At 43.4% G+C, this 16,509-nt stretch overlaps 1 long non-coding RNA gene across 1 annotated transcript in view; it reads right to left on the bottom strand.

The window, feature by feature from the left end:
* Positions 1 to 16,509, bottom strand: part of LOC144579544 (uncharacterized) — a 59,586-nt gene that overhangs the window by 15,080 nt on the left and 27,997 nt on the right. The window contains exon 2 of the long non-coding RNA XR_013527367.1: positions 1 to 16,504. This exon is cut by the window's left edge and continues 15,080 nt beyond it. This is a non-coding gene — a long non-coding RNA (uncharacterized LOC144579544). The remainder of the gene's footprint in view (positions 16,505 to 16,509) is intronic.

Below are 16,509 nucleotides of genomic sequence, written 5' to 3'. Positions count from 1 at the left end.
TCATTGTTCCTTGAGGATTTACCACATGACAGACACTGTTCTGAGCATTCTGCATGTATTAAGCTCATTTAACGTGGGGTAGGTAGGGATTGTTATTATGCCTATTTGTGTTAAAGGAAACTGAGGCCCAGCAAGGTCTGGGAGTCAATGGTCTGCGCTCTATAAACACAGCGAACAGCCCTGAAGGAGTCCCCCCACTCGAGAAGCTGCTGTTTCTAGAGTGGGGAGGCAGAAAGTGAAAAAGAGAACAAATGAGATAATTTCAGGAATAAATTAGAAGGACGTACATGAAGGAGACTGGCCCCATCTCGTTCTAGGTCACATAGTAGCTACTAAGTGGGGGGGGCACTGGGCCCGGAACCCAGGCTATCTGATGCCAATGGGCAACCTAACATCACACCCCACGTGGTTCTTCTCTAAGGAGTTTATCTGGTATTTCCTACGTGGTTCTTTTGAGGGAATTAAAATGAATTATTACACATAGGACAAGATAGCAAAGAAGAATGTATTAAAAAGTTTCCTCTAAAAAATTCAGCAAATAATAACCAGATGAAGGAAAATCCTCTTAGCTAGGTTATTTGCTTCAGATCTATACCGGATCAAAATGGGCGAAGAGCAGTCAGAGAAGTCGGAAGACTAAGGGAAAGCGCCGAGCTGAGACTGGATGCCCATTCCAAGGGCAGTGTGGCTCATGTGAGACCAAAAGAAGCGTAGCAATGAACACAGGGGTCCTATGAGCAGCGTGTAGCTTTGCTGAGCTCGGTGCTCCTGGAGGACCAGTCACTTTTGTCCCTGCAGCCCGGGGCCACAGTCAGCCCACAGCAGCCCGGGAAGTAAGGGGCGCTCTGTCGCATGTGGGAGGATCTCCGTTGCCAGGGCTTCCTGGACCCGCCCCCGCGTAACTTCCCAGCAGTTCCGGTTCTGCCTGAGGCTCCAGAATGTGAAGGTGGACCGGAGGCCCCTTCCCTTCTCAGCCTAGAACTCCCGAGACCTGAAAGGAAGGACAACTGGCCACCGATATTTCACAGAGCGGCTGAATAAACAACACAGTTGGTTCTGATCAACTTTCCAGTGCTGTCTGGGGTGTGTGGGTGTGTACATCACATTATATAACCTGGGATCCTGAGTCCGTTTAATGTATCTGCACATAATACACCTTGTTTTACATATATATAAAAATCCATACTTCCTTAAGATGCAATCCTCCTAGCTTTGTAACTCCTAGGTTTCTAGTTCAAACATCATTGAAAAAAAAATGCCCTTTAAAAAAAAAAAAGAAAAAGTTATCCAAAAGACATTCTTTTTACTAACTGTTCAATTATTCTCTGCAGAGATTGCACCAATGCAAACTTCTGCCAGCACTACTGACAACACTATTAATCATTGATATGCATCTTAGACAATTTGGTAGGAGAAAAATGGCATCTTGTTGTTGCCTTAATTTGCATTTCTTTGATTATTAATAGAGTTTTAAAAATCCATATTTTAAGTAATGTTTTTCTGACCTTAACAGAGGATTTGTAAACTTGGTGAGGAGAGCATTTGTAAAAGGGTTAAGCACCCCAGATTTCTAACTGAATTACTACACCATTAAAAAGAGCTCCACACATGTCAGCAAATAGGCTTCTGTCTGAGAGACTGAGGTGTATATGGCTTTTTTGCTAAATCAGAGAGCTGAAAACCCAAGCAGAGCTGTGTCCTAGGAGCAGACACTGACCTCCAAAGTCACCTGCCCATCCTGTCAAGCCGCTCATCCCAGCTAATGTGAGTTCCCATCCTAATTCTTTAAAGCACCAAAAAGTTTTTAAAAAGAAAGACACAAGAATTATTTCTCCAGTTTTTTTTCTATGACTAATTTAAGTTGTAGTAACACAATAATGCTTTTCACTTGAATAGTCTTTAAGATTCATTTTGAAAACAGCAGTAGCCACCTTAAGACATATTTATCGTGAGTTTTCAGCACTACACCAGTAGGGGTACAAAGAAAATTTCTAAAATAACTACTTAAAAAGCTTAAATGAATTTAATTAGACTGCTAAAAATGAAAAAAAAAAGCTAAATTATAACCACCCTAGACATGATTAATTACATTTACATTATGCAGAAAGCACAGGAATGAAACCACCCCACAGCTTTTTCTTCCCAGATTCAGAGGTATATACAGTTGCCAGCAAGACAGCTCTTGGGGGAGGCAGACCTAGACCCAGTGTCTGTAGTCAAAACAGTGAGGGTTTGAACAGAAAAGGTCTCTGCCTGCTTCCACAGCCTCACGATCACTGAGCCACCCCTCCAACTTGGGGCCATTTCCTGAAATCCCTTCCTGCCTCTTCCCCAGTGAGAATCCATGGAGCCTCCCATGTCGAGATCCAACCATCCATCATCCCTTGCCCCAGCCCCTTGGTCCCAGGATGCATCATTTTATTGTTTTGTTTTGGTTTGGTTTTTGAGACAGCATCTTGCCCTGTCGCCCAGACTAGAATGCAGTGGCACCATCATGGCTCACTGCAGCCTCGACCTCCTGAACTCAACCAATCCTCCTACCACAGTCTCTTGAGTAGCTGGGACTACAGGCACATGTCACCACACCCAGCTAACTTTTTTTTTTTATTTTTAGAGATCGGGTCTCACCACATTTCCCAGGCTGATCTCAAACTCCTGGGCTCAAGCAGTCTTCCTGTCTTGGCCTGCCAAAGTCCTGGGATTACAGGTGTGAACGACTGTGCCCAGCCTACACCACAGTTTTTTATCTATCTTGCCAATTATCATTACAGTAGGTACCCAGGAAACAAGTGCAGAATGAATGAACAGAGACTGGCAAAGGAGCACTCCAATGGGAGAGTAAGAAGGAACAGACAACGCCTATAATCCCAGCACTTCGAGAGGCCAGGGAGGGAAGATCATGATCAGGATATCAAGACCATCCTGGTCAACATGGTAAAACCCATCCCTACTAAAATACAAAAAGTTAGCTGAGTGTGGTGGCTGTGCACTTGAAATCCCAGCTACTTGGGAGGCTGAGGCAGGGGAATTGCTTGTACCTGGGAGGTGGAGGCTACAGTGAGCTAGTGAGCTGAGCCAGCTCACCACTGCCCTCCAGCCTGGTGACGGGGCAAGACTTCGTCTCAAAAAAAAAAAAATTACAGATAAGTCAAGTGGTCCATGGCACATTAAGTGGAAAAAAGTAGGTATTGCCAGGCGCGGTGGCTCAAGCCTGTAATCCCAGCACTTTGGGAGGCCGAGGCGGGTGGATCACGAGGTCAACAGATCGAGACCATCCTGGTCAACATGGTGAAACCCCGTCTCTACTAAAAATTACAAAAAATTAGCTGGGCACGGTGGCGCGTGCCTGTAGTCCCAGCTACTCGGGAGGCTGAGGCAGGAGAATTGCCTGAACCCAGGGGGCGGAGGTTGCGGTGAGCCGAGATTGCGCCATTGCACTCCAGCCTGGGTAACAAGAGCGAAACTCCATCTCAAAAAAAAAAAAAAAAAAAAAAAGTAGGTATTAAACAGTGTATAGAGAGGATAATCCCATTTAATTTTATCAAATGGTGTGTACATGAAAAGAAAAAAGTCCTGGAAAGTTGTCAGCATTCAAAGGTGGGAAGCACCTGGTAGATATAGACAAGTCACTAAGAGAGAGGTTAGTGTCTTCTTTCCTCTATCAGGGAAGTAAACATTTTACCAGAATCTCCCTGGCAGCCTTTTCCTGAACTGTCCAAAGGGCTATGGCTGAAGGAGAGTGAGAGCCTGGGTTTTTCCATCTCTATCATGGCAGATGAACACAGAAGAAGGGAGCTGACCACTTAGGTTTCCACATCTGTGTCATGGGAACAATAACAGAACCCACCTTCCTGGGCAGTTGTGAGAATCACAGGAGTGAAGGCCTACCACATGCTTAGCACAGAGCCTGGTACACAGTAACAGAGTACTGAATAGGACTGGGTGTCATCAGCATTATCATGATTTGTGTGGTGGTTACTAGCCCAATGCCACCTAATATACAGGATACAGGTCCTAGTTGTGTTTGGAGCATCACTCCCCATGAGATGCTGTCTCCTTTTTCTTTTCTCTCCTTCCTTCTCAACACCTGCAACAAGTTCATTTATTCATTAAACACTCAAGGCCCATCTCTCTCATCTCTCCCGCTGCCTTTATCATGTCTCTCTATTATACCTTCTTTTCATCTCCCTACAGATGTCCCAGGTTTGGCGGCACCCATGAGTCCTGCTTGGAGGTGGAAGTGAGGACAGTCTCTCAGGTCCATGTGGTTATTTAGATCTGACCTCAAGGGTAGAACCTCACTCCCATTAGCATCCCTGGGGCATTCTGGAGAGGAGCTGGCCCTTAGGCTGGTCTCCTGCCTGTGTCCCAGTTAGCAGGACTGATCCCACTCCCCCATCTACTCCTCATCCTCCTCTCTTCTTCCTTTCCTTTCCTCTCAGTACCCAAACACATAACACGTGCAAGTTTGGATGGGCACAAGTTGAGGAGCCTTTTAAACAGCTCATTAAAACTATTAAAAACTGAAAATTGACCTTGGGAAATGACTGCACAATAGCTTTATTAGATTTCTTGGGGGCGGGGGGAGAAAGTCTGGCTGTCTTACTACTGATTTCTCAGGGCTCTCCATACAAGCTTCTAAATTTGGATCTCAAGAATTATTGAGCTTCTACTGGAAAAAAGAAAAAAAAATCTGTAGTCTTGCCAAAGCCCAGAGTAATTCTCCAGTTCTTTCTCCCAGAGCCCTTGGAAAGGGAAGAGGCCCGGCTTTTAGATGGAGGGAGGGGAGATGGTGGTTACTGTGGGGTTCTTGTAGGGGAAGAAGTACGTGGAGGGATTGAGGATTTGCTACCAACTGACCTCCCTCTTTGCAACCCTGTGCTGAATTTTCGCAGGCATTTATGATTGATGGGTAGTAGGAGGTGGACAAAACACCAAAAACCCACCTAGTAAAGAAAAGCAATCGATTCAAAATGTATTTCAAAGACAAAGGCACAGAAGCAGTTATTTGTTCTGTTTTCAAAAAGGGGTTGTGTGTAGGGGGTGAGGCACTTGTGGAAAGGAAATGGGAGCAAACTGAGAACATACAAGTACCAAAGCCCAGGTGTGTTTGTGGGGCCAAGCACTGGCCTGGTCCCATATGGCAATGAGGGCCTGAACCAGGGGTCCAAAGGTTGGGTGCCAGGGCCAACACTGCCCCAAATCAGAGCAAGGCCGTCCTCCCCACCAACTTCTCCCAAAGATGATGAGAAGAATGACCTCCAAGGTCCCTTTGTAATTGCATCACACCAATCTGGTTCAACTTTTATGTAACAAATGGTGAGTTTTCAGTTGCCATGGACCCCCAGGTTGAAAGTCACATAATCTGAGCATGCCCAGGTAAACCAAGTATGCAATCACAGGAGGAACCTAAGTGCTTGGACTGAGGATCAAGGACTAAATTAAGATGTGGACACTACAGAGCAGGATCCAGGATCCAGTCAGATCAAGCTCTGGCATCACTCCATGGCAGGATCCAATCAGATCATGCACCCTGGCATCACCTCATTATAAGATCCAATCAGACCACACCTCATTACCCTGTGCTTATAAACCTGACCCAAACCCCAGCTTGGGAAGAGAGATTTGAGTGTTTTCTCCCGTCTTCTTGCCAGTCAACTCACAATAAAGCTTTTCTTTTCTCAGAAGCTGGTGCCATGGTATTGGCTTCCATGCACATCAGACAGTGAGCCCATCGATTGCTTGGTGACACCTTCACTTCCTAGCACTCCATGGAGTTTACTGGATCAGAGTCAATCCATGTGTCCTAAATGACTACTGTATGCCAGGCACTGCACTGACCACGTCATCAGGCCCTTTGACACTCATGCCATGTAGTCCTCACAGCATCCCATGACAGGATCATTAGTCCCATTTTTCAGAGGAGAGGAGACAACTGAGACTTAAAGGGAGAAAGTGACCTGTCCCACACCACACAGCTATGCAGTGATGATGCCAGAGCTCACACCCACCTTCTCTGAGGCCTGGCCCAGCATGTTTGCGTTGTGCTGCCTAGGCATGCATGTGCACACAAGCAAGTTGACAGGAGGGAGTCACATGGCTCCCTCTTCCACTCCCTCGGCACCTTGAGGGTCAGCCCTGTGCATCAATTCCTATGAGATCCCCAGTAGCCAGCCCAGTTCTGAGGAGTGAAGAAGACAGAGATGAAAAAATTAGAGTTCCTGCTCTCAAGGTGCTAAGGAAAGCAAGTAAGGGCCTCTTTTTCTCTGATATTCAAGTTTGACCAATTCCATCTTGTAGAGGTTCCTGACTAACCTTCCCTAAAGGGACTGGTCCAGTCCTCTTCCTTGGGAGGCAAGGGGCCTTGGAGAGCCCCCGAGATGGCCCATGACTGCTTCCTCCCCTGAAGAATGGCTACAATGACAGTTGTCACACTCCTTAGAGTAATCTTGTAAGGCTAAAACCAGGTCTTTTTTGTGGATAATAAAATGTGCAAAGCAATATCTCAGTAATCAAAAGGTGCTTGACAGAAAGATGTTCATTTAGAAGTCTGAATATGACAGGTTTGTGTTTCTGAGTTGGTTGCTTTTTTCTAAAGTCCATTCTTACCTGATTTTCAACTCTTTTTCAAAGAAAACGGAAGGAAACTATGTTTTTCTAATATTATAAAAATGGGGCACTAGATCTGTATTCAGGTGGATTTTGCCATGTATTCAGGCAAAACCCAGCCCATACTCCTTGGCCCAAGCCCTCCTGCAAGGAAAGGCCTGGGATGTCCCTCCCTTTGCCCTGCAAACCACTAAGACAGATGACTGGCACTACCAGGAGTTCAAGAAATTGGCTCCAAGTAGGAAAGAAGAAAGGGATCTAAGATGCTCACACCCCAGGAGTTCAACACCAGCTGGGGCAACATGGTGCAACCTCATCTCTACAAAGAATACAAAAATGAGCCAGGCATGGTGGTGAATGTCTGTGGTCCCAGATACTTGGGAGCTGAGGTGGGAGGATCATTTGACCAGGCTGGACAACAGAGGGAGACCCCATATTTACCAAAAATAGAAAAAAAAATATTAGTCAGGTGTCATGGGGCACCTGTATGGTCTCACCTAGTTGGAAGGCTGAAGTGAGAGTATCATTGAGCCCAGGAGGCCAAGGCTTCCGTGAGCTGTGACTGAGCTACTGCACTCCAGCCTGGGTGACAGAGGGAGACCCTGTCCCAGAAAAATTAAAAATAAATAAAAAGGTGATATGACACTATGTTCCTTGTAGGATTAAGTGAAATAATATATGTGCTGAATGGTAACTGGCAATATTATTACTTCTACACAAATTGTTTTTTTGTCTACAGACTCAGAATTCTCCCTGAGTCTATTTTCTCTTGAAATTTAATTTAAAGAAATGAAAATGAGATACCCCTTCTCATCTGTCAGATGGGAAAAAATCCAAAATTTTGACAATATAGTCTGTTGGTGAAGCTGTGGGGAAATGGGCACTCTCACCCACTGCCAATGGGAATGCAGAATGCTACAGCCCTGTGGAGGGAAATTTGATAGCATCTAGCAAAATTACACATGCCCTTATCCTTCGACCCAACAAAGTCACTTAAAGTCCTTCAACTCAACAGCGATACATAGGCAAAAATGCACAGAAGACATAAGGACATATCAATCAATTACAATCTGTGGATCTTATTCGAGTCCAGATTTGAGCAAATAAAATGAAATTTTAAGATAGAGAAATATGAACACTGATTGGGTAGTTGATAATCCTAAGGAATTTTAAATATTTTTAGTTGTGATCATGATATTGTGATCATGTTTTTCTTAAAGATTCCTTATCTGTTAGTGAGACTTACTGAAATATTTATGAATGAAATACAATGTCTGGGATGTGCTTAAAAATAATCCAGGAGGAGGGAGTGTGTGGGTGACAGTACTTGGGTGTTTATTACAGTGTCCTATTTTTGTATGTTTGGAAGTTTCCGTAATCTAATTAAGACATTACAGATAAAGCTGAATCTCCCTTGACACCATTTTAACCCCAGGATTCTTTCCTTTCCCCAGGTAACCACTGCTTTCAGTTTGCTCTGAAGTCTTCCACAAATTTCTCTGGGCATTTAAGTGTTATGTATCTACTCACAAGGGGTGGGGGATAGCATTTTTTGAGGACAGCTTTTTTCCCATTTACAGCAATGATATCATCCTGACGTATTATCCTGCCTCATGTTTTCTGCCAAGCCATATGTCTTGGAGAGCTTCCATGTCAGCACACAGAGCAATGGAAGAGTTCTGTTCCTCCATTGCTGCACACGTGTCATGGAAAGGGTGTGACGTAGATTATTTACTCATTCTCATAATGATGGGCACTGATGTTGTTTTCAATTTTTTTCCTACAATTATTGCTGTAATGAACATCCTTGTAATGAAGGCTCAACTCATGAATAAAAGTGTTTCTATAGTGTAGATAACAAGAAATTGAATTGTTAAGCCCTAGGTTATTTTTGGTGCTCTTTGAATATATCCTAATGCTCACCCTGTGTCTCCTTTGCCCTGTCTTCTGTCAGTAAGGTCTCAGTCAAATGGGGCACTCAACAAATGAGAGATGCTATTTTTTATGGTTGTTACCAGCTGATATGGTTTGGCTGTGTGTCCCTACCCAAATCTCATGTTGAATTATAATCCCCAGTGTTGGAGGAGGGGCCTGTGGGAGGTGACTGGCTCATGGGGTGGTTTCTAATGGGTTAGCACCATCCCCCTCCTAAAGTGCTGCTTGTTTAAAAGTGTGTAGCACTTCCCCCTTCTTTCTCTCTCTCTCTCCGGCTGGCCATGTGAAGATGTGTTTGCTTCCCTTTTGCCTTCCACCATCATAAGTTTTCTGAGGCCTCCCCAGAAGCAGAAGCCTGTACAGCCCATGGGACCATGAGCCAACTAAACCTCTTTTCATTATAAATTATCCAGTCTTTAGTAGTTCTTTTTAGCAGTGTGAGATGGACTAATGTACCATCATTACTATCATTTTATAATTTCACCTCATACCCCTCCTTTATCTCTTAGAGTTATTGCTCTAGGCTCACACTTCTATCTCCTGCTTCGTGACCCAATCTGCTCAGCTCTCCCCAACCTCCCCACCTCTCCTCCATGCCCTTGTGGAAGAACTCTCACCATGGACCTTCCCCCGTCTCCAACCTCATCATGTTTCTTCCTGCTACCCCTGATTTCTGTTCTTTAGCCACATGGGCCTGTCTCTCCTCAGATGTACCCTGACTACACCAAAGCATTGCATGCACTGTTCCCTCTGTCTTTCTTGCCTCACCTGGTGACCTTGACTCTTCCTTCTGTTCTCAGCTTCATTTCACTTTCTCAAGGCAGCCATCCCTAACATCCTGCTCTGGAAGTGCTAAACACACTTTTTTTTTTTTTAGATGGAGTTGTGCTCTGTTGCCCAGGCTGGAGTGCAATGGCGCCATCTCAACTCACTACACCTCTGCCTCCTGGGTTAAAGCAATTCTCCTGCCTCAGCCTCTGAGTAGCTGGAATTACAAGTATGCACCTACATGCCCAGCTAATTTTTTGTAATTTTAGTAGAATCAGGGCTTTGCCATGTTGGCCAGGCTGGTCTCAAACTCCTGACCTCAAGTGGTCTGCTCACCTCTGCCTCCCAAAGTGCTAGGATTACAAGCATGAGCCAACATGCCTGGCCAATAACACACCTTTTTTTTTTTTTTTTTTTTTTTGGTGTGGGAGGAGGCAAAGTTTCACTTGTTGCACAGGCTGGGGTGCAATGGCACAATTTCAACTCGCTGCAACCTCCACCTCCTGGGTTCAAGGAATTCTCCTGCTTCAGCTTCCCAAGTAGCTGGGATTACAGGTATGCACCATCATGCCCAGCTAATTGTGTACTTTTACTAGAGATGGGGTTTCACCATGTTGGTCAGGCTGGTCTCAAACTCCTGTCCTCAGGGGATCCACTTGCTTCAGCCTCCCAAAGTGCTGAGATTACAGGCTTGAGCCATCATGCCCAGCCTATAACACACTTTTGAAATTAAACTGACTAATATCTGTCTGCTATTAGATTTCAAGTCCTCAAAGGGCAGAAACTGAGTGTGTTTTGCTCACTCAAGATCTCCCAGAGTCAAGTACATAATAAGGCCTCAATAGATATTCACCAAATAAATGAAGGAACTATGGAATGCCTATTCACATATGGCACTCCCTTTGTTTGCATATTTTACTTGACCCATGCTTCACCACAAGGTCCAGTGGTAGAAGAGAGTCAAGCATCTCCAGGGCCCTCTGGCCAGGATTCCCTTAAATGCCCTTTTGGGATGTGAAGTTCCATGTTTTTATAAAACAGTAGCCCTTTCATGAAACACTCCTCTGGGTAGAAGAGCTGCTTCGCAGTTGTCTCCCAGTTCCTATAACACATCTCAAAGCATGTTGAGTATTTAATCCAGTGTGACATCATACACTGCCTGGCTGCTGGACTGGCGGCCAAGTCTGGATCCTAGTGGTATTGCCTCCCCTTTGCCTGGTAGCCAGCTGCACTTCTAGAAAGTATTCCACAATGACCACTGAGTGAGACAGTAAGTGAGTGCGTGAGTGCAGGAATGATTGTGTGGCACTTAAATGACAATTCCCTTCTAACTGTGGGGTCCCAGATGAATGCTGGTCCACAAGCTAGAAAACACCTCAAAGTGCTTTCAAGAAAAAGAATCCTGGCCCTGCTGCTTCCTCTCTGCAGCTCAGTGCCTGTGGCTGGTTGGAAGGCCATCCCAGAAAGGCTCTTTACTCCCACAATGACATGTGAGCCTGGCTCCTTGCTGCTTGCCTGCCTTTGCCAGCAGGTCAGAGTCCCTGAAGGTGATCTGTCGGGCATCTTCTCCCCACACAGTCCCTCCTTTAATTTGGCTGCCAGCATGCTGAATGCCAAGTTTTTCTGGGCAAGCTGGCAACTTTTGTGGTTGGCATATCTGTTTTCCTCCACTTAGTCACCATTTTTCCCCTTTGAAAACCCTTATTTTATTAATTTTACTGTATGAATTATTTTGGTACTTTGCTTCAAATTCAGTTGAAGGAGAAAAAAAGAATCAGATAAGTAACCTGAATACAATTTTACATCTGAAGTCTCCAATTTCTGGTTCTACTCCATGAATTTGGAAAGAATCTCAAGATTGAGATGACTTCGGGCAACATGTCCACCTTCAGAAAATTGCACCCTCCTTGGGAGAAATGGTTGACTCCAGGGCTCAGGCACAGAAAGTACATGAAGAACTTGGAACATCTTGCTGTGCCAGAAAATAAGAAAAGGCTCACAGAATGATGGGGACATGTCAAATTATGGGCAGGTTTAAAGGGGCCAAATCTGAGACAATTTGAACATTAAAATAAATAATGATAATAAAATAGTATGACCTATTGAGTAAAATAGAACAAATAAGCCTATACTCAATTAATTTGTTAATTAATTAGAGGAGTAGTTGCCTTTCTTAGAGTAGCAAGATAGACAATGAATGTAAAAGGAATGATGGAATTAGAAAATCACCACTGGGCAATCACCAGATCTATAACTTTCAGGCAAGAATCACAATGGATAAAAACACTAGAGGGTGAAAAGTTTGAGGACTAAAAGAATATTTAGACACCTTCCAAACGTCTCCCCACATGATGCATATAAATTACAAAGGAATAAAAGAGAAATGTTACACTGGAAAAAAAAAGAGATCAAAGTTATTATCAATGGTAAGAGGACATTGATAATATGGTAAGAGTAGGTATTGCCTGCTATGATGCACTGAGAAAAATGCAACATCCCTCCTGTATGTTTCTACTAAAGAATCAGTCTGACTCTAATCATGTGGAAACATCAGACAGTCAAAGTGGGGCCATTCTATAAGATAACTGGCTAGACAACTGTACGTCTAAATAGGATGATTTTACTGCATGTGGATTATACCTCAATATACCTGATTAAAAAAAACTGGCCTGCATGTTTTAAAAGTATCAATGTCATGGAAAAGAAAGGCTAAGAACTGTTCCAAATGAAAGGACATGAAATAGACAAAATAAGTGAATGGAACATGTGATACAGGGTTTTCTTTTGCTACAAAGAATATTATTAAAATAATGGGGGAAATCCAAATAAGATTATTAGATTAGACAATAATGTATAAATGTTGATTTTCTGATTTTGATGACTCTACTACGGTTATTTAAGACAATGATCTTGTTTTTGGGAAATAGACTCTTAAGTGTTTAATAGCTGTCTGAGTCAGTTTGGGCTGGTAAAACAAAAATATCATAGACTGGATTAAACAATAGAAATTTATTTCTCACAGTTCTAGAGGCTGAAAGTCCAAGGTCAGGATGCCAGCATGGTTGAGTTTTGGTTAGGTTCCTCTTCCTGGTTCACAGAGGGCCAACTTCTCCTTGTATTGTCAGGTGGCAGAGAACAAAGAAGAAGCAAGCTCTCGAATGTCTTTTTATAAGGGCAGTAATTCCATTCATGAGGACCCCACCCTCATGACCTAATTATCTCCTAAAGGCTACAACTTATTTTTTTTCTTCAACTTTTAAGTTCAGGGGTAATATGGTTTGGTTGTGTCCCCACACAAATCTCACCTTGAACTGTTGCTCCCATAATCCCCATGTGTTATAGGAGGGACCTGGGGGGAGGTAATTGAATCATGGGAGCTGGTTTTTCCTGTGCTGTTCTCATGATAGTGAATACGTCTCATGAGATCTGATAGTTTTATAAAGGCCAGCTCCCCTGCACACATGCTCTTGCCTGCCTCCATGTAAGACACGCCTTTGTTCCTCCTTTGTCTTCTGTCATGATAGTGAGACCTCTCCAGCCCTGAGGAACTGTGAGTCCATTAAGCCTCTCTTGCTTTATAAACTACCAGTCACAGGTATTTCTTCATAGCAGTATGAAAACGGACTAATACAAGCAGTACATGTGCAGGATGTGCAGGTTTGTTACGTAGGGTAAATGTGTGCCATGGTGGTTTTCTGCACAGATCATCCCATGACCTAGGTATTAAGCCAGGCATCCATTAACTATTCTTTTTGATGCTCTTCCCCCTCCTACCTCTACCCCTCACAGGCCCCAATGTATATTGTTTTCCACCATGTGTCCATGTGTTCATGGTTCAGCTCCTACTTATAAGTGAGAACATGTGGTGCTTGGTTTTTGGTTCCTGGATTAGTTTGCTGAGGTTAATGGCTTCCAGCTCCATTCATGCTCCTGCAAAAAACATGACCTTGTTCCTTTTTATGGTTACATAGTATTTCATGGTGTATAGGTACCATATTTTCTTTATCTAGTCTATGACTGATGGACATTTAGGTTGATTCCATGTTTTTGTTATTGTGAACAGTGGTGCAATAAACACAATCTTTATAATAGAATGATTTATATTCCTCTGGGTACATACCCAGTAATGAGATTGTTGGATCAAATGGTATTTCTCCCTCTCGGTCTTTGAGGAATTGCCACACTGTCTTTCACAATGGTTGAGCTAATTTACACTCCCACCAACAGTGTAAAAGTGTTTTATTTTATTCTTGGCAACCTCTGTTGTTTTTTGACTTTTTAATAATAGCCATTCTGACTGGCATAAGATGCTATCTCATTGTGGTTTTGATTTGCATATCTCTAACAATCAGTGATGTTGAGCTTTTCTTTTGATATGTTTCTTGGCCACATAAATGTCTTCTTTTGAGAAGTATGTTCATGTCCTTTGCCACTTATTAATGGGTTTTTTTCTTGTACAGTTTTTCTTGTACAATTTTCTTGGGAATTTAAGTTCCTTACAGACTCTGGATATTAGATCTTTGTTAGATGGATAGACTACAGAAATTTTCTCCCATTCTGTAGTTGTCTGTTCACTCTAATGATAGTTTCTTTTGCTGTGCAGAAACTCTTTAATTAGATTCTATTTGTCAATTTTTGCTTTTGTTGCAATTGCTTTTGGCATTTTTGTCATGCAACTTTTGCCCGTAAAGATCCACATCTTAATAAATCACATTCAGGGTTAGGATTTCAACATAGGAATGGGTGGGGGAGGGGCGCAAATGTTCAGTTCATATCAGCAGTAAAGGGGCATTATACCATGTCTGTAATTAAGATCCAATGGTCGGTCGGTAGGTAGGTATATTGATAGATACCCAGATACACATAAGATAACATGGTAAAATGTTATATCTGAGAAATCTGAATAAAGAACATGTGAGAATATTATTTCAACTTTTTTGTAAGTCTGCAATTATCAAAGTTAAAAGAAAAAACTCAGAGGGAGGAAGGAAGGGAGAGAGAAAAAGATCTGCACGAAAGCACTTGCCTTGACAGGTGGATATTCACAACCTTGAGGGGGAAATGTTGCCATTCTCTCTCAGAAACCTGCCTTAGTCTCCCATGGTACTAATTTTTGATAACTAATGCCCACAATAATTTACATCCCTTTTACTATAATCTTACTTCACCTCCACTATTCTGAATATAGTCAGGCCAAGCCATAGAGCTGTAAAATGATGGCTTATCTTCTCTCCTGGCATTACATAGTTCTACCTCTCCAATATGAAAATGTTGAGCTCAAAGTTGTAATTCTATAGTTACTTGCATCATCCTTGGGTTTCTGTCTGTCTCTCTCACTGCACCATAAGATTCAGGAAAGCAGGGATTGGGTCTGGCTTTGCTGAAGGTTGTACCTTTAGTGCAAGACCCAATGCAACATGAAAATATGGGGCTCCTGGTTCAAGAACAAGTACAAGATCACAACAGCAGATCATTAAACCAAGAGCAAGGTCCTTCTGAGCACACAGCATGTGCATGCCCATGGGATGCACCCAGTGAAGCCAGTCATGGCCAGCACAGCACTGGTACAGAGGAGGAGCTGCTGGTAAATGTGTGCTACATGACTGGAGGAATGAATGAATGAATGAAACTTGTAAAACACATTTCCAGGCTGTATGTAAAGGTGAGGTCTCCAGTAGTCAAAACTTTTATATTGATAATTGATTTGGGCCTTCCTGAATCAACTCCAATAGATTCTGGACTGCAGGGGGTACCAATTCCCATCATGCAGCAAGAACAATGTTGAGCTCCAGCACTCCATACCCACTTCCCCACAGCCACAACCAGGGACAGGCCATTCTGATTCTCCATGCAGGACAGCTCCTGCCAGCCTCCCCTCACAGTCTTCTTACCTTCTGCTTTCCCCCTTCTCCCCTCCCCTGCCCACATATCTCCTCTTTGGACTCAGTCCCAGTACAGAATGTTCTAACCAAGGAGTGTGAGCCCCTCTGGAGGCTGCAGCATTAATAATCCCAGCTGTGTCAAACGGGGCACTGAAGTGAAGCTACCAGACCCCTTTTCACTCATGACCTACATTGTCATTGGTTCCATGGACTGTTCATTCTGCACCTCGAGGAGGAAAATGTTACTATGACAACAGCTCCTAGAGTTACAGGGATGTAAAACAACTACTTTAAAAAAAGTTCACTTTCCCATATGGCAAATGGACTTCGTTAGTTGTTTCTAAATCAAATATCCAAACAAGGTGGGCTGAAAAGAGAATATTTTTAAGGAGGTAATTTAGACTGTAGCACCAGAACTACCCCATGAGATACTGGAGAGTGAAGAGAGAGTACTACAGTTTTTTGGTTTTGTTTTTAAAGGTCGATATTATTAGAAATGATCTGTGTGCTCACTGGCTAATGTGAACTTTTCCATATGAGAAGGAAACAGACGGCTGATTTTCTCTTCTTGGTTGGTTTCTATTACATTGTCCTCTTAGCTGTCTGTTTCTAGCTCTTCCCACTCCACTATCCAGCAAATGCTGTGTGTAACAGAAAGAGAATAAGGCTCTTAGGTCTAAAGTCTCACTTTACTGTTTCTGAGTCTTATGACCGCAAGCAAGTTATTTCTTCTCTGAGTCCCAGTTTCTTCACTGGAGACATGCATTTATTCATTACCAAAATATTCACAAAAGTTTCTTGAGCAATTATTATGGACCAGAAGTCACAATACCTCCCTGAGAAGGTGGTGTGGCCTGAGACCAATGTCAGGTTGAAATCAATGTAGAAATCATAATGACTTGTTATCTCTGCTTCCTCTCCCTGACCCATGCCCCAGTCAAAGTTAGCGACAGCCTCCCCTAACTCTCACAGCCCCAGCCTCCTTTCACAGCTGATGTGTCTTTGTTACCCACTTAGACTCTGAGTGGATTACCCAAGGGCAAGAATTGGCTTCCAACCCACATGATCTCCCCAGGATGTGGCACCAAATCAGGCACATCACCAGTCTCTATAAGTGGTACTGCCCATTTTCTTGTGTTCCTTGTACAAACAATGAACTCAAATTATAATTACCTTCCAATGGTGGCTCCAGAATCCCTACATGGGAATGCTTAAGAGGGGTGCCCAGGCAAGGTGGCTCACACCTATAATCCCAGCACTTTGGGAGGCCGAGCAGAAGGACTTCTTGAGGCCAGGGGTTTGAGACTAGCCTAGA

Source organism: Callithrix jacchus, chromosome 15 (assembly GCF_049354715.1).
Source record: "Callithrix jacchus isolate 240 chromosome 15, calJac240_pri, whole genome shotgun sequence".
NCBI classification, from domain to species: Eukaryota; Metazoa; Chordata; class Mammalia; order Primates; family Cebidae; genus Callithrix; species Callithrix jacchus.
This window is presented reverse-complemented; position numbering and strand designations above follow the sequence as displayed.